Below are 16,537 nucleotides of genomic sequence, written 5' to 3' on the forward strand. Positions count from 1 at the left end.
AGCCACATTGCTTCATTAGTTTATTGAAATATGATAATGACTGTGTTATTATTGGGCATGTAAATGCACTCACTGCATAGATACGGAATTGAGGCCATAAAATAACAAGTAGCAACACTTCAACAAGGAATATTCTACTAGAGGCCAAATTATTCCCACTCTGGACTTTACTACAGAGATTAAGCCAAAGCAGTGCGAGTTCTTTTGGCTTCTTTTTTGGAGGTTAAGGAGTTTGCAAATGCAGAGCCAGAGCTTCCAGGCCTGATGCAGTGCCGCCTCTGTACATACACACTGAACTGGCATGAAGCCTGAGCTGGGCTCCCCACTAAGTAATGAAATTACCAGCTACAGTCTAATGGCAGTGAGTTTTATGAGGAGCCTGGATCAGTCTAAAAATGTTCAGTACATTGTACTGGTTTTAAGGATTTTAGCCTTACTGTTGCTTATGTTTCAACCATTTGTAAGATATACAAGTGTATTATTTCGGTCATGTGTACCAGTCTTACTAATAATGATTATATTTAATGAAACCTTACATATTTCAACATATGCACATGGCATAGACATCTCTGATTCTGTACAGGAGGGGTGGAAAAGCGCTCTCTAATATGTTGCTCCAAAATCTACAATCTATTGTTGGGTGGAGATCTATTGACCATGAAGGCCATTGAATATAATCTTTATTATTTTTATACTCAAACCATTGAGTTACACTTTGTGCCCTGTGCTACACTTTGCAGTGCTTCTGCCTGGAAGCATCTGCACTTGTTAAGTTTCTTCAGTTACTTTTTCCTAATCCGTCTATGTAAATATATTCTTTTTTTAAACTGCCTGTATTTACTGTAAAATGTAGAAAAAAATATATCAACTTATTTTTGTATATTAATACTTACATTTTAACTTTGATTAAAATATATTTCTTAATTTGCTTGTTGTTTGTTTTGTTATTATGTTTCACCTGAATTATTCAAGACATTTATTAAAGTGAGAACTGAACTAGGCTTAAATGATGGGCACCAAGACACCAAGCTCAGAACTGAAGCAGAAGACCATGAATATTAATTCATTTATTTGAATGTTTTACCATCACTTTACTCTGTCAGGGTCGCAATGCATAACACAGACACAGCAAGTCATGTCTCCAGCCAACAGCTCTGCTGAGGATTCAAACACTGGATCCCGGCAGCAGTGGGCTAGCATAATTTACCTCTGAACCACTCGAGTGTTGACAACACAGATCGTTAATAAAATGTTTTGGTGGGGTGATCCAGTGCAATTACTTTTTAAAAGGTGCAGTGCTTCAGCAGGGAGTTAATCCATCATTTACAGCTTTTTGGTTCAACAAAGTCTACCCACAGAGATTTCCCATGAGCTTTTGGATGAAGGACTTTCAGACACTTGGCTCTGATCAGATGGAATCCTGTGTGCCTATATGTTGATGACAGTGAAAAGAAACGCCAAGGCTCTAAGAGCTTCCCTGTGGATAAGGTAAGACTCCAGATGACCACTGACTCATTGGAATAGCTTACTTGTTTTTTTTTTCCCTGCCTGGAGAGAAGAGAGGCACTCCCGGCTGCATGCCGCATCTGGTTTAACTTTGGAAGATGTTTATATTCCAATCCAAGCATCATTTTATAACGGTGGGACGAGAATTAAATGTTTGCTCAAACAGACCATAACAATTCCATACAAAAAAGTGTTGTTTTCTGTAGTGCCTCCCTGTTGTTTTGTGGGCTTGTTGCCTTCCTCTGCAGTTCTCACGATTGCTTCTTTGCCTCTGACTGGTACTAGTGATTTAATAAAATTGATTTAGTACAATCCCAGGAATTGATTAGTTGGAGATCTGACGGAATATAAAAGTGTAACATAAACATAAAGTCATTGTTCAGTATGAGTACAAGGCAATGAAATTTAGGCCAAACACTCAACTGGAATTGGTTTGGTGTTGGCATATATACACCAATCAGCCATAACATTAAAACCACCTCCTTGTTTCTACACTCACTGTCCATTTTATCAGCTCCACTTACAGTATAGGAGCACTTTGTAGTTCTACAATTACTGACTGTAGTCCATCTATTTCTCTACATACCTTTATAGCCTGCTTTCACCCTGTTCTTTAATGGTCAGGACCACCACAGAGCAGGTATTATTTGGGTGGTTGATCATTCTCAGCACTGCAGTGATAATGACATGGTTGTGGTGTGTTAGTGTGTGTTGTGCCGGTATGAGTGGATCAGACACAGCGGCGCTGCTGGAGTTTTTAAACACCTCACTGTCACTGCTGGACTGAGAATAGTCCACCAACCAAAAATATCCAGCCAACAGAGCCCCATGGGCAGCGTCCTGTGACCACTGATGAAGGTGTAGAAAATGACCAACTCAAACAGCAGCAATAGATGAGCGATCGTCTCTAACTTTACATCTACAAGGTGGACCAACTAGGTAGGAGTGTCTAATAGAGTGGACAGTGAGTGGACATGGTATTTAAAAACTCCAGCAGCGCTGCTGTGTCTGATCCACTCATACCAGCACAACACACACTAACACACCAACAACATGTCATTGTAACTGCAGGGCTGAGAATAATCCACCACCTAAATAATACCTGCTCTGTAGTGGTCCAGTGGGGGTCCTGACCATTGAGGAACAGGGTGAAAGCAGGCTAAAAAAGTATGTAGAGAAACAGATGGACTACAGTCAGTAATTGTAGAACTACAAAGTGCTCCTATATTGTAAGTGAAGCTGATAAAATGGACAGTGAGTCTAGAAACAAGGAGGTGGTTTAATGTTATGGTTGATCGGTGTATAATTAAACTACTGTCACACACTGTTCTAATAATAAATTATCTGTATTTGTTTTCTGATTTTATTCGTTTCAATAAATAAATGCTTTTAAAGGTTCTTAAAATACTGATTTAATGGTCCTCAGAATATATATTAAAGATTGGGGTTATATGGGATTCAGAACCTTTCTGGGAACACATGATGCAAGTACAGGGCACCACACATAATTATTCACAACTAAGGTGCTATAAACTACCCAGTCCAAGTAACTCTTAAGCTCATGTCCAGGACCTAACTGACCCAAAAACATACTCTGAAAAAAATAAGTCTTTGTAATTTAACTTTAGCCAATACTGGTAGATCCAATATTGATCTCTCCAATAATAAATCACACAGTACAGCCCAACAAACAATAATATACTGTACATGCAATGTGGAGTCTCTTACTTTGTTTACAGTGTTCTCTCCTGGCACTTTTTTTCTCCAGAGGAACGTTGGCTTCAGGATGGCCAAAGAAGGCTTGTCAAAACATATGTAATTATGTTTAGCATGAGCCTTTTCAGTCTCACCACTGAACCCACCAGTGCAGAGTTTTCTGTTTTCTCCATGCAATGAACGTGCTCTGAAACTGATTAAGTACTTATGTTTCCTGAGTACTGAGCGAGGAGACACGGATACAATGTGCCAACTTACCCTGGCAGGCCGGACATGAAAATTCATGTACCATAGCGGCGGTTGTGCTGTCTCAGATTTTCCCACCAAACAATCTAATTCTGAATATCTTCTCAAAAAGTTCATTATTTACCAATTATTTTCACTAAATGATTTATCCGGTGCCATGTAGAATCACCAGGCAAAAGAAATAAACCGTAGTCTATCCATGGAAACACACACTTACATTTATTCACATCTAGAGGCAACCAATAACCAGTATTTTCTGTACGTTTCTGGAAAATTAAAGAACACCAGACAACTTGGTTGTGTCCTAGACTACAGAGAACAAGCATCGAACCAAGGTCACCAGGACACATATTACTGCATGACACTCTCATTCACCAGGTAAAACCATGGTACAATTTCCAAGTTCTTACAATTTTAAAAATACTTCTCCACCCAGTTTAGTACTTAGTTGTTGCTCCTTCTGCCAGGTTGATAGAGAAGTATTAGTGTGGTGAACATCGTAAGTTAGGTCTTGCCAAATATGTTTAAGGGCTTTTAAATTAGTATTCTGATTGGGCCAGTCAATGCCACTCTACAAATGATTTGGCAATGTTGTTTTGGTCGTTGTCTTGCGGTGAAGATTGTATCTGTCTAATCTGCCTTGTAAGATTTATGCCAGACATACCACTCAGGAAGCAGAAAGGTGTTTTGTGTTCTGTTTTTGTGCAACACCTTGGTTATGGTTGACCTATGGACATAAGCTTCAGTTGCAACCACTGACTTCAACAGCCAAGTCAGGTATGTTTAAAGGGACGAACTTGCCTACACAGTGTAGATGTAGTTTCGTATTTTTAGTTGACTAAACTGAGAGATCTCTGAGACGCTCTCTTCTATGCTTCTCTATGATAAAATTCACAACTTCTATTTAATGCTCTTCTGACAATATTTGTATCTGAGGCAAAAGGGGGCTGAGTACATTTGCTACTCATTTAAAGGATGATACAGTACTAGGAACCTTCACAAGAATAAGAAGCTGAAGAAGACCACCCAGTTACTCTTCTTTCTGCTTTTTCATCCCCCAGTGGATCAAGTGCAGACCTGCATGAACAAAGACAGATGTTTTACGGAGATGACGTGTCACTTTTAATTTCATAAACATGAGCCAAAAATGAATCATGTTTACTTTAGATGTTTACTCTATGGGGTTGTTTTGCTTAGACTGTCAGATTGATGTAAGAATATTTTCCATTTTGGAGGATGCTTTCAGAACTTAGGTATGTCATGTAGTAGAAATAATGGGTTTTCCCATTGCTTATTCATCCTTACCTTTATTTACAGCATGAGCCATACATGCAAACAGAATGATCACATGGTCATGTTATGGGTACACAATTCAGAATGAGAAAATAGTAGCACTGAAGTCCTAGCTAGTCACCAATCACATTGATTCGTCTTATTTGTCAAGCTAATACGTAGAGACTCTCTGATGTCACTTATCCAATGTTCTCTGACTTCTTATAAATTATCTGTTCTCTTATTTCTTTTTGTAACAAAATGCAAATTGCTATGTCCTTGTTTTCAAGAGTATGTCGAAGGCATCAAGTTCTAAACCATTATTGCACCAATTGTACTTTTGTCAGTGACATAAAAGCTCAAGTGAATTAAACTTTTGTTTTTGATTTTATTTTACAAAATGTCCGAACATTTCTGGAAATGGGATTTAAAATAGTTCCCATTTCAGACAACAATGAAGTTAAAATCATAAGACATTAAACAGGAGGACTTCAGCTTAGTGGTGAGCTTAGTGGAAGCTCAGTGGATTTCAGCTTAGCAGAAGATGGATGAAGCAAAAAAACAAAAATTTAAACCACATAATTAGATTAATTAGCACTTTTTGACAACGGCCAGGCCTTATTCTGGACCTAAACTTTCTTGAGTGGTTTGACCAGAATGGTCTAGAATTCTCCCTCTCCACTGTTGTATGAGCAGCTACAGAAATACAGCTGCTAATCAGACTTTCATTAGCAGTGTCCTTTTTCAGCTCAAATTCTACATAAACTGTCGCTGTGTTCAACGAGACATGAAAAGTACAATTGTTTGTTTAGTTTAGGCAGAATGTTTCTGTCTCTTATTAAGACTTGAATAGTGATCAAATGACATTTAGAAGTAATTGAAGCAAAACTCCAGAGTATTTCTAAGTTTTTACAATTTGTCTCATCACTGTAAATTAGAATCAATTAAACATATTTATTAGAAAGATCATTGTGTGATAAACATAGTGTGAGTGTTCTAGAAGAAACCAGATCCATCTACATTCCTTCCAGTTTCTCAAGAACTATTTTACTATAAAGAAAATAAACTGAGATGACTTTTGGGGAGAAAAACAGATTACGGAAATTAAGCAACCTTTAATTGTCTCAATTAACCATGGTGCACCAAAAGCTGTTCCAAGATGTTATCGCCAGGCTGTACTACTGGGAATGCCTGAATCTTATACTCCATCTGTGTGGTCTGTTTCCACATCACTTACTAATTTGCTGCTTGGCTTTAATCCATTACAGATGACAAATTGTCCATTAAAACATCACCTTCAGATTGTAATAATGATTTGCCGGACTGGTTTCCCTTGGGCAAACCAAAGTACCGACAGATTTAAATTCCTTGCTGGTTAGCCAATACAAGGTATTCTAGTTAAACCAGGCTTTAATCCACCTACAAAACCCAAGACTGATCACATTTAAAGCTATGCTGTTGTTTAACTGTTCTCCTTCCCGGCTGTTTTAAATTACCAACCATTCACCAGAACAGGCCTACGATGTAATATTACGAAAGCTAAAATAGGGATGAGGAAATACAAAGTGGCTGTTCCGAATGATCTCATTTGGTCATATGGAGTCTATTTCCTTTGAAATCTACACATCAGAGTCTCAGAGCCTGTCTGCAGGATAGACCTCAGACCTGATAAGGTCATTAGGCACACATGAGCGCCACCCAAGCAGTTCAACGCATCTCCTCTTATCTCAGCTATCTGCTGCACAACGGGTCAGGGGTAGCCATTTTGTTTTCAATGCACTGGTCCTTGACCGAATCCATTTGACACATCTGTTCCGGCTAATACCTTCCAGCAGGCGATAAGGATCAGACTCTGGCATGGCATCATGCTACCATGCCTCATAATAGCTCAAATGGAACATTTCCAGGAGCACAGAAGCACAGAGTGTTTATAAGAATGCCAATACCAGTCCAGCAGGCCAGCTTAGTCAATAAAGTGAATGAATTTATTAATGCTTACAAAGTGAAACTGCACGTGGTTAATAATGTTCCACATTTAGACCTAGTCCATACTAAAGTCCTATTCATCCAAATTAATAGCATTTATGAAACCTGCAAAACCAGAATGATTTTTCAAAATACACATTGCTAATACACTCCTGTCCAGAGTGAAAACATAAACATGAAAAAACAGTACACTGAGCCTGTTGTATCTTTACATATTTCATTTTCATGTGTTACCACAGTTTTATCCTAGTAAGCACCACAGTGAGCCCAGCTATCCTGGAATCATATGGCCCAATTCCATAACACACCCCCGGACAGGACGCCAATCTATCGCAAGGTCTCAGACACATCTAATCCAGTCTATATGAACAACATCAACCGGCCGATAGCACCGCTGGGTATTCAAACCCTGGATCCCAGCAATAGTGGGCTGGCTGTGCAGTGTGTACTGCTCACCATTACTGCAGTTCCAGTGGAAACTGGTTTGTTTTTAATTAATCAGCTTTTAAAGAATGGAACTGTATTATCTAATAGAGTACAGATGTTGGTGTACTCACATGCGTGTTTACTTTATCTGCCTACAATATGATGACGTGACATGCGGCTGTTGTAATGGACTTCCTACAGACAGGATGGTGAGATGTTTGCATATGGACTGGATTTTGCCATTCAAAGATGCTAATTGGGCACTTAATTATACGTGGTACTGAAGAACATGGCGTGTTTCCTCACATGTGTGGAGCAAGGCTCTCAGCTGGTGTTAAAAGCCTTCGCTCTGGCTCATGTTCAGGATGTTTCCCAGTTCAGCCTGACGCATGACTTTATCCAGAGTAAGTGTTGGTGATGGAAGCCATTTGGTAAGCACTAAATCACGCAATATAGTCTGGGTGTTTCTCTTTGATGTTACTTTGCATCGTGTATGATGTATAACGTGTGAACCAGGGGCCTTTTGAGTTTTTGGTTTTGGTCCTTTAGGTCATCTCTAAATCATGTCTAAAAGAGCACATCTGTCAGTTTGTCAGTTTACAGATTCAGTTCTTGATTTGGAACATTCTGCTGGGATCTTGGGCTGGTTATGTATTCCTGGATAAACTATTTATGATGATTCATTTGGAATATTTTTAACATTAACAGGAATGATTTAGAAGGGTGTCTTGGACACGCACATTACGTGTCTGGGCTGTATACATTTGAGTGACTCATTTTTTTCTCTTTTTTAGTGACAGTGTTTTTATGCACACAATCTAACACATGTTCATGCAATCACCACTGACAAGCATTGTTTTACTTGGCAATGTCCAAGGATGCCACATTTTTAATAAGTAGATCTAATTTCTTTCCTATTAGGACTGCACAGGTCACCTGTCCGTGGTTGCACAGCTCACTAGTAAGTTCCAAACTGGTTCTGGAATCAGTGTTATCACCTGGATCTAAAGGTAGATTGTGTTTTCCAACCATAATGTCAGTGTCTACCAAACTTTAAACTTTGTTGTCATAGTTATGTTTTTGAAGACTTTTTGAAGGTATACTTAAAAAACTGCACCATAAGCCTCTCTTACATCCTTGCTGTGCATGGGTACAAAATAATGAAGTTTAATTGAAGGCTAATAAAAGCTGACTGCTGTAAAGGTCTCAGTTATTGCCCTCACAATGGGTATTGACATTTTCAGGCATGTCTTTTTTGTTGATGTTGTTTTCACCATTTTATGATTTATGAAGTTAAACTTTTTTGGATTTAAGAATCTTCACCATGTTTGGGCTTCTTTTTTTCTGTGCAAGAAAATTTTACAAAAAATATATAAATTAAATAATACAGAAAAAAGGAAGTCACAAGTGTTGGGAAAGGAAACCGGCCTTGCATAGCTGCTGTAGTCACATGACCTGGCCGGAACCCACGGCTTTAAGAACCAGACACAACAGAGAACAGTGAAACGACTTGAGTGATGACGCATGAAAAATGGAGGATACAATAACTGACTTCATGCACCCAGACATGGCTATCAAAGTCAATCTCATGGCCTCAACCACAGAGAACCAAAGGATGGCTGTAAAGAAATTCTTTTATCAAGGATTTCCTTTATTCAAGTCCATTCCTGTGTGCTACACTGCCTTAGTAACAATAAGATAATAAATCCTGCATTGAGGGTTGAGAGTAACTGAATGGTATTTGTATTCAGTGTGAGATACATTTCAAAAATGCAGTATTCATTCAGTCATTCATTAATTCTTTCATTCATTCACTTTAATAGCTACTTTATCCTTAACAGTGTGATGCCAAGTGGGTTTTAAAAACATAAACCCTTTAGGAGGTTTTCATTAACCCCTGGACTTTTTGCACTCTTTATTGTGTTGCGCATTTGATTTTGGATGGATTTTTACCCATCAGTCTACTTTTAATCAATATGAAAGTAAAACACAATTTTAAAAACACAACATTAAAAATCAAAACCTGAATTTTATATTTGTTTTCAGATTATTTGTTGTGGCATTCCAAATAGTAGTCAACTGAATTCTATTTGCATTCATTATTCTTGAAATGTCTCTAATTGGAGTTTAGCTGTTACAATTTCAATTATTTGCACATAGCCATTGGTTGCACAAGTCCATGAAGCTGTTAAATGGTTGCAAGTCACAGAGCAAGGATATAAAACAATATCTAAGACTTTAAGCTTTCCCAGGGTCACTGTGCCCTAAAAAGTTTCAAAATAGATAAAGCTTGGTAAAACCTTGAACCTTTTGTAGGATGGGCATCAGGCCAAACTGGGCATTCAGGCCCAAAAATGGAAGAGAGGAAAAACTCAACAGCTCGGTACATTTAGAACAGTGAATTGAGAATTCAGGCCAGGTTTGTCTACAAATGCAATTCTTATGTTGCCCTTTCGAGTAATTATTTTTATGAACCTTGGCAATGTCATGTTAAAACTGGCCAACTCAGTAAACATCTGTAATCTGTTTTATATCCTCAGCTCTAAAGGGTATGGTCCATTGTTCTGAGCACATAAAATGTGAAGCCTGGCACAAGTTCCTGGACTCAACAGGCTTTTATAGTCAATTATTCTTTAATATTGAAGTAGTTTGTTTATACAGACATAATCTTAAGTAGACGAACGGCGGCTTGATGACATTGGTACAGCACTCATTCTTAAGTGTCGAACAGATCTGTTGTTTTACCTCTGCCAGTGCTATTCTAGGTCAGAACCATTCATGCAGACCTTTCCAAAATATTTAGTGCTTTGAAAAAGAACCCAGACAACCAATTTATAGTTCACTGGTTCCATTTTCAAATTTTTTTCCCCCTTTTTCTCCCACTTTAGCCCATCCAATTTCTGCCTGTCAATCATCCTCTCACTAATGCTGGTCCCTGCTCCTGATTGGGGAGTACGCGGCTGCTCCATGCCCCCTCCGACACGTGCACAATTGAACATATTATCACCTACACTTGACGAGTGCAGTGCAGTACAGTGCTGTGTACGGAGAGACACATCCTCTACCGCACTCCTTTCCCATCTCCGTGCAGGCGCCACCAACCAGCCAGCAGGGGTCGTAATCGCACTAGTCTGAGAGAGAGTCCCCATCCGGCTTAATCCCGCCCCTATCTGAACAACAGGCCAATCGTTGTTTGTGCGGCCGCTCAGCCTCAGCCGGCAGGTAGAGCCAAGATTCGCTACGATGTATTCGAGATCTCAGCTCTGGTGAACAGCGTGTGTTTTTACCGCTGCGCCACCTGAGCGGCAATATTCCAATTTTAAATATAGTATACTGAGGGTTTTTATGTGCCTTTACGTTTAACATTAACATTATCATTTGGAGTATGTATGTAAATGCTATTAATCCTATTAAAAATCTGTCGTGAACACACTCTCTATTGCTACCCAACTAACCTGGCAGAACTTTAAAATTCTCGTAAAAAGAAACTGGTGACAATGATTTGAGATTTACTTCAAAAGACTACTGGCTATTATAGCTGCTAAATGAGGCATAAACCAGAACTAAACAAATGGGGGTTTGAATACTTAAACTATCTTTCTATATAAACTTACAAACTATTTTTTGTTTCTTTCAAAAAGATATACTCGTCTTTCTTAGTGTATATCTTAGTTAAAGTTATTTTTTAGGTCTATCACTGAGAAAATTCCTTGTCAAGTTAAAATTCCAGGTGGTGTTTTTATGTTTTTATGTCAATTGGCAGATGGAAAGCCATGCAGAACCTTTTACTTACTCTCTGGTGTGTGTTTTAGAAAAAAAGCAGAAACTCAGTGTGCTCAGATGCTGGACAGATATCTAACAAATATGACTCTGAAGTCCTTAATGCCCAATTCAAAAGAATTATATCTAATAAAAAAAGAAGAAGAAAGGTAGACGATAATTTATTACAGGTGTCCTCACATATGTAAGAAAAAACATGTGTATAAATAGTTACCTGCTATTTGTTATAGTCATTAATACTAGTAAGTTTATTTAATGAATAAAGTTCAATATTAGGGCATTAAAACATTAGGAGAGAATTAGAGGCAGCAAAAGTAGTGGTGCAGATCTGCCCTCTTTACCTCATATCAGCCTGGTTTTCATCCGGGTACTACCAAAAACATGCAGTATACAGAATGTGGATTGGTTGGTCGGTAGTTCTCATTGGTGGGATTAAGTGAATGGGTGATTGTGTGATGCACTGGTCTTATTCAGAGAGACTTAAAGAGGTTATTTGTTTTTTTGTTAAAGACAGTGTATTAAGGCAAACAGAAAGATTTTCTTCTAGGTACTGAGTTTGTTTATTTATAAGAATTTTAACATCATGTTTTTATACTTTGGTTACAGTCATGACAGAAACGGTAGTTACTCATTACACAAGGTCCATCAGTTCAGACAAGGTTATATCAAACACAGTCATGGACAATTTAGTGTCTCCAATTCACCTCACTTGTATGTCTTTGGACTGTGGGAGGAAACCGGAGCACCCGGAGGAAACCCACACAGACACGGGGAGAACATGCAAACTCCACACAGAAAGGACCCGGACCGCCCCACCTGGGGATCGAACTAAACTAGGTAACCAAACTGAGTGAAAGGTGAACATGATTATTTATTGATTATTTTATACGTTACACCAGCCTTACAGATAGACTTTGTGAGTATACAAATGTTGACTGTACACTTCTCACCCCCTGTACCCAATTTATTTACCCATAAAGCTTATCCTATTAAAGGTGTAGCTTTTAAAATCATCAGTGAATGTAAGTAATGAAGTGCTCGGTGAGTGCAGGTTTAAATAAGTAAGCAAAAGCTCCACCTTGTGGTCACATATTATTTCAGCTCGAACTTCAATTACAGCTTTTTCATTTTGTGTTATAAAACGTTGCAAGTGTTTTGTAGTTGGTAATAATGTCTGTGAGTGTGTGTGTGTGTGGGGTGGGATGGGGTACTTACTAATGCCATCAATGTCAGGGTGTGATGCCTCATTTTAATTACCTGTTAATCATGCAAATGGAAGGTTTACATCTACTACGCAATTTAATGACTCAAACCCAGTGTTTGTGTACGCTCTTAACACTAATCATGTTTTTGTTGTGTTGATGAAAGTTATTTGATGAAAGGTTTTATAATTGAATCAGAGTAATCAGATGTTCAGCCCTGTGCTTCAGCTTTACAGTAACATAGGCCATTGTGAACCAGCTATAAAAGCACCAAACAAAGCAGAAATATTTTGATATATTATATATAATATAGAAATATTATAGTTTTAACACCTAGTCAGGGTCGTGGTGGGGCAGCTTTTCCCATAATCACTGGATGCATGTATCCAAAAGTAAACATATCACAAAGAAAAGAGCATTAAGAACATTATTGTTTTGTAAGCTTTTTACCCAGCTAGACTTCTAAATGATGATTGCAAATGATTGCAAATTGCAAATAATTAAAAATCTAATCCAAGCAAAAAGCTGAAAGTTAAATTGAGGGGGTGCCCAAACAGTTTTTTTAACTGGGCTAATCAAGGTCCAAACAAATCAGAAAATTATTACTCATAAAAACACAGAGAAACACAGAGAAACACAGAGAAACCGAAAATGTAAAATGTAAGAAACTGGGTGGCATGGTGGAACATGGGTAAAAGGGTGCTACACATACTCCCTGTTCTTGTGGGTTTCTTATGGGTAATCCGGTTATTACCCCCTTCCCCAGAATGTGAAGAAGGAAGTTTCCTTTATTAGACTCAACACACTTTAGTCAAAGCATGGCAAACATCCATCCTGGAAACGATTCTAATCAATAGCGCCTCTTTACAGCAGGTCGAAGGAAACCAAAGAAAGATAACATACGTAGACTCAGAAGAACACACAACACTCCAGAAAGAAAGTAACCTAAGGTGAAGATCAAGCCTAGGTTCTCAGGACCCACTCTGCTGTGCCAAAGCAGCGTGGCATCTAACATTAATAATTAACAGCTTCATCACGTCTGTCGAAAAGTGGATGTATTGACGCAGCACTAATGGAGAAACATAATGACTGAGGTTATGAATGTGAGCAAGCTAATGTGCATGCAGTCTATTTCTCTTTGTTTAGTTATATAATATCTCTGCTCATTAATTAAAATTCAGATCCAACTAAAGCCATAGCCATGAACTGAACATGGGGAAGGGTAGATCTATGGAGAAGTCTTCCTATAATTCTACCCTCTACTACATGTTGCACATGCATTGCTAGAATGATCGACACTTTATAAGGCTTCATGTGGATTTTCTAACAAATATAACATAAAAACATTAGCATTAGGTGAATACGCCTGTGACTAATGTTGGTCGCTGTGTGAATGTGTGACTGACTAACCTTCCAGGTAACTTAGCAATGACATCTTAGTTCTGGTTGATTTATTAACACTGACAAATTGGCCCATTATTTTAATAATTACAGTTCCAGCACAAAATGACATAGTGATGTTAACATTACCCTTTTCAGGCAAGTCAGAGCTGCTATGAAGATTAAACTAAAGTGAAGTGCTGGTAGTGCAGTGTTACTATAATAAGTGTCCGGTCAACAACTATAATAATTTAATCACAGAATTATACAGTACAATCAATGTACCATCATGGGCCAAGAGCTTCAATTAACTGCTAATCTCCTGTGGTTTTTATACAAAACATTCACTGGAGTCTAAAAGAATGACATGACCCTAACAAAAATAAAGTTAGTAAAAAATAATAATAATAATAATAATAATTCAGCAGCTAAGAATTTAAGTCTCAACGATGACTCTCTGACAGTGCTTTGAATGTCATAACCACAGAGCTACCACTGCCAATGCAAACACAATGGTTTGTGGTGCAATGATTCATCATGCTAAAGCCCAAACTAAAAGTGTATGAAAGGACGGAAGGAAGGGCGTGAAATTAGTATTATCCAACCATTTGACAATATAGAATGATAGAAAGGTAAAGGCTACATTACATAAACAAGAGATAAATGGACAGTGTTGATAGGTGACACTGAGAAAGACATTCATATGAAAAGCAAAAACCAGCATAAATAACACATCTGTTCAAAATATCTTCAGTGTTAATGGACCTATTGCTGCATGATGCAAATAAAAGTGAATTAAAGTTTATGTAAACAATTTCCACATATATACCACAATAACATACATAAATAACACATTACTGTAACACATGTATTTATTGTGTATTTTTATTCAAAAATGTAAACACAGGCGCTATGGTGGCCTTGTGGTAAATTATGCAAGTTCACTACCACTGGGATCCAGTGTTCGACCCTGACCAGGATAAACCAGTAGTAAAACATGAAATGAAAATGTTTAATTTCATTTTTACAAATGGTTTTACTGCAATATTTAATAAGTGAAAAGATGTGTGCAGGGGTGAAACGTTAATGATAAAAATATATTCATTGATATTCCTTGAGGTTTTTTGCACAGTGCTACTGTTTGCACTTTCGGTAGATGCTAACTGCATTTAGTTGTTTTGTGCTCATACTGAACAATGACAAAGTTGAATCTATCTTTTTAACACTAGATGGCAGTATTTAGTTTGATTCCAGTCTTTACCTTGAGCCCAGTGTTTGGCGGTCAAACGAAACACATTTGGGCAAAACTTTCTTAATCTGCCAGAGAGACCAGTTCAAAAAATGTGGTGACGACTTTTCAATGGTTTTGTTTTTTCAAAGGTTATACATATAACAGAGCAAGGTTAGAGTTGGTTTCTGATTAATCAGTGTATTGACATGCAGGAAAAATAATCTAGGTAAAGTTCAGTAGTGTTCTTCTCTGACATCAGTAATCCACCATTACAATGTCAAAGCTCAGTATGACATGTTGTTTTTGGCAAGCCGTCTGCATTAATTTTACTACCAATACCAAAACTAAGCTTGTTCGTATAGTAAATTAATCTGAATAAGCTGAAAGAATATCGTACTAACTGCAAATTATTGACATTTAACTTTGTTCAAGCAGGTGGTGGTGCAACTGGAACTGGAGAGTGTACTTTGGTTTGTGTTCTCCTGTAATGAAGAAGAGTTCAGACTAAGACAGGACACAAAGTACAAATAAAAATAAGCTTAATCAGCATGTTCAAGAGCAGTGTTAATATAGTTTACAGTGATGACTATTCAAAACATTAGGACATTGCCTGCAGGTCTTTTCAGGTACACAATTTAATGTTGTCCACAGGATCTTGGAGAAAACTGGACTTGTCAGACCAGTTGACCTTCTTCCATTGCTCTGATCTCCAGTTTTTGTACATTGGTTACTCTAAATTCCTGCTAGGTGTGAGTGAGCAAGTGAATGGCAAATAATTTTCGGACTCAGATCACTTTATAGAAGTATTCTGGTGGAAGCCCCTTTGTATCAATTACAGCTACATGTCTTGGATTCATCTCTTCATGCTTCATCTATGGAGTTAATGGAGCTTTGGCGAGGCCTCTTAAGGGCATTAAGAAACTTTTGTATGTATGCTGCTTGTGTGCGCATAAAAGTTCCTGTTCCTGTTCCTGTGGCTGCATTTATTTATGCCTCTATTTTTACCAGTCTTGCTGTCTCTGTTACTAAAAAGTGCCCCAATAGCATGGTGCTGCCACCACCTTGTTTCACCATAAAGATGGTTTTAGCCAGGTGGTATTAATCAGCATTTCTTATTTACCAGACATAATGCATGCACTGAATTTTTTTTTAAAAAGGTGCATAATGCCATTTGCATAAATCTTGCAAATCTTGCAACTCTGACACTCTTTGTTTTTAAATTAGTACACTATGTAGGCTGTAAAATATTGGCTTTTGTATCTTAAGTGATTTAACATTCAGTGTACTGCCTGTTCACAGAGCAGTTTAATATTCAGTTTTATCATGTCTACCACCTTATCAAGTTACTACAGACTGGTGTTGTTTCCCATGTTGCTCCCCACTGATTATTGCACAGCTTCATAGTGCACACTGACTAGGAATTTAATTAGACTTAAAACTCAAATAAAAAGGTATAAAAGCCCATTTTAACACCTAGATGAAAAAAAAACGTTAGGATTCAAAAACTCTAATAATTTGGAAATTAAAAGTCAACATTTGAATTCTGAGATTGAAAAGTAAAAATGTGTCAGTAAAGATTATAACAGGTGACTGGTGTCTGTAGTAACACTACAGTAAAAAAAAAACTAACTAACCCTTTTTAACACATTACACGTTTTTTTACACATTTTTTTCATCCAGACAGTGGCAACCTAAAACAGAAATCAGACCTTTAATCCTTTTTTTTCTGGGCATAAGGCACAGAAAATCAGGACAGTGGGAACAACAGGAAAAGTCATATGTTCTGATGATT

This window comes from Trichomycterus rosablanca, chromosome 17, assembly GCF_030014385.1.
Source record: "Trichomycterus rosablanca isolate fTriRos1 chromosome 17, fTriRos1.hap1, whole genome shotgun sequence".
Lineage (NCBI taxonomy): Eukaryota > Metazoa > Chordata > Actinopteri > Siluriformes > Trichomycteridae > Trichomycterus > Trichomycterus rosablanca.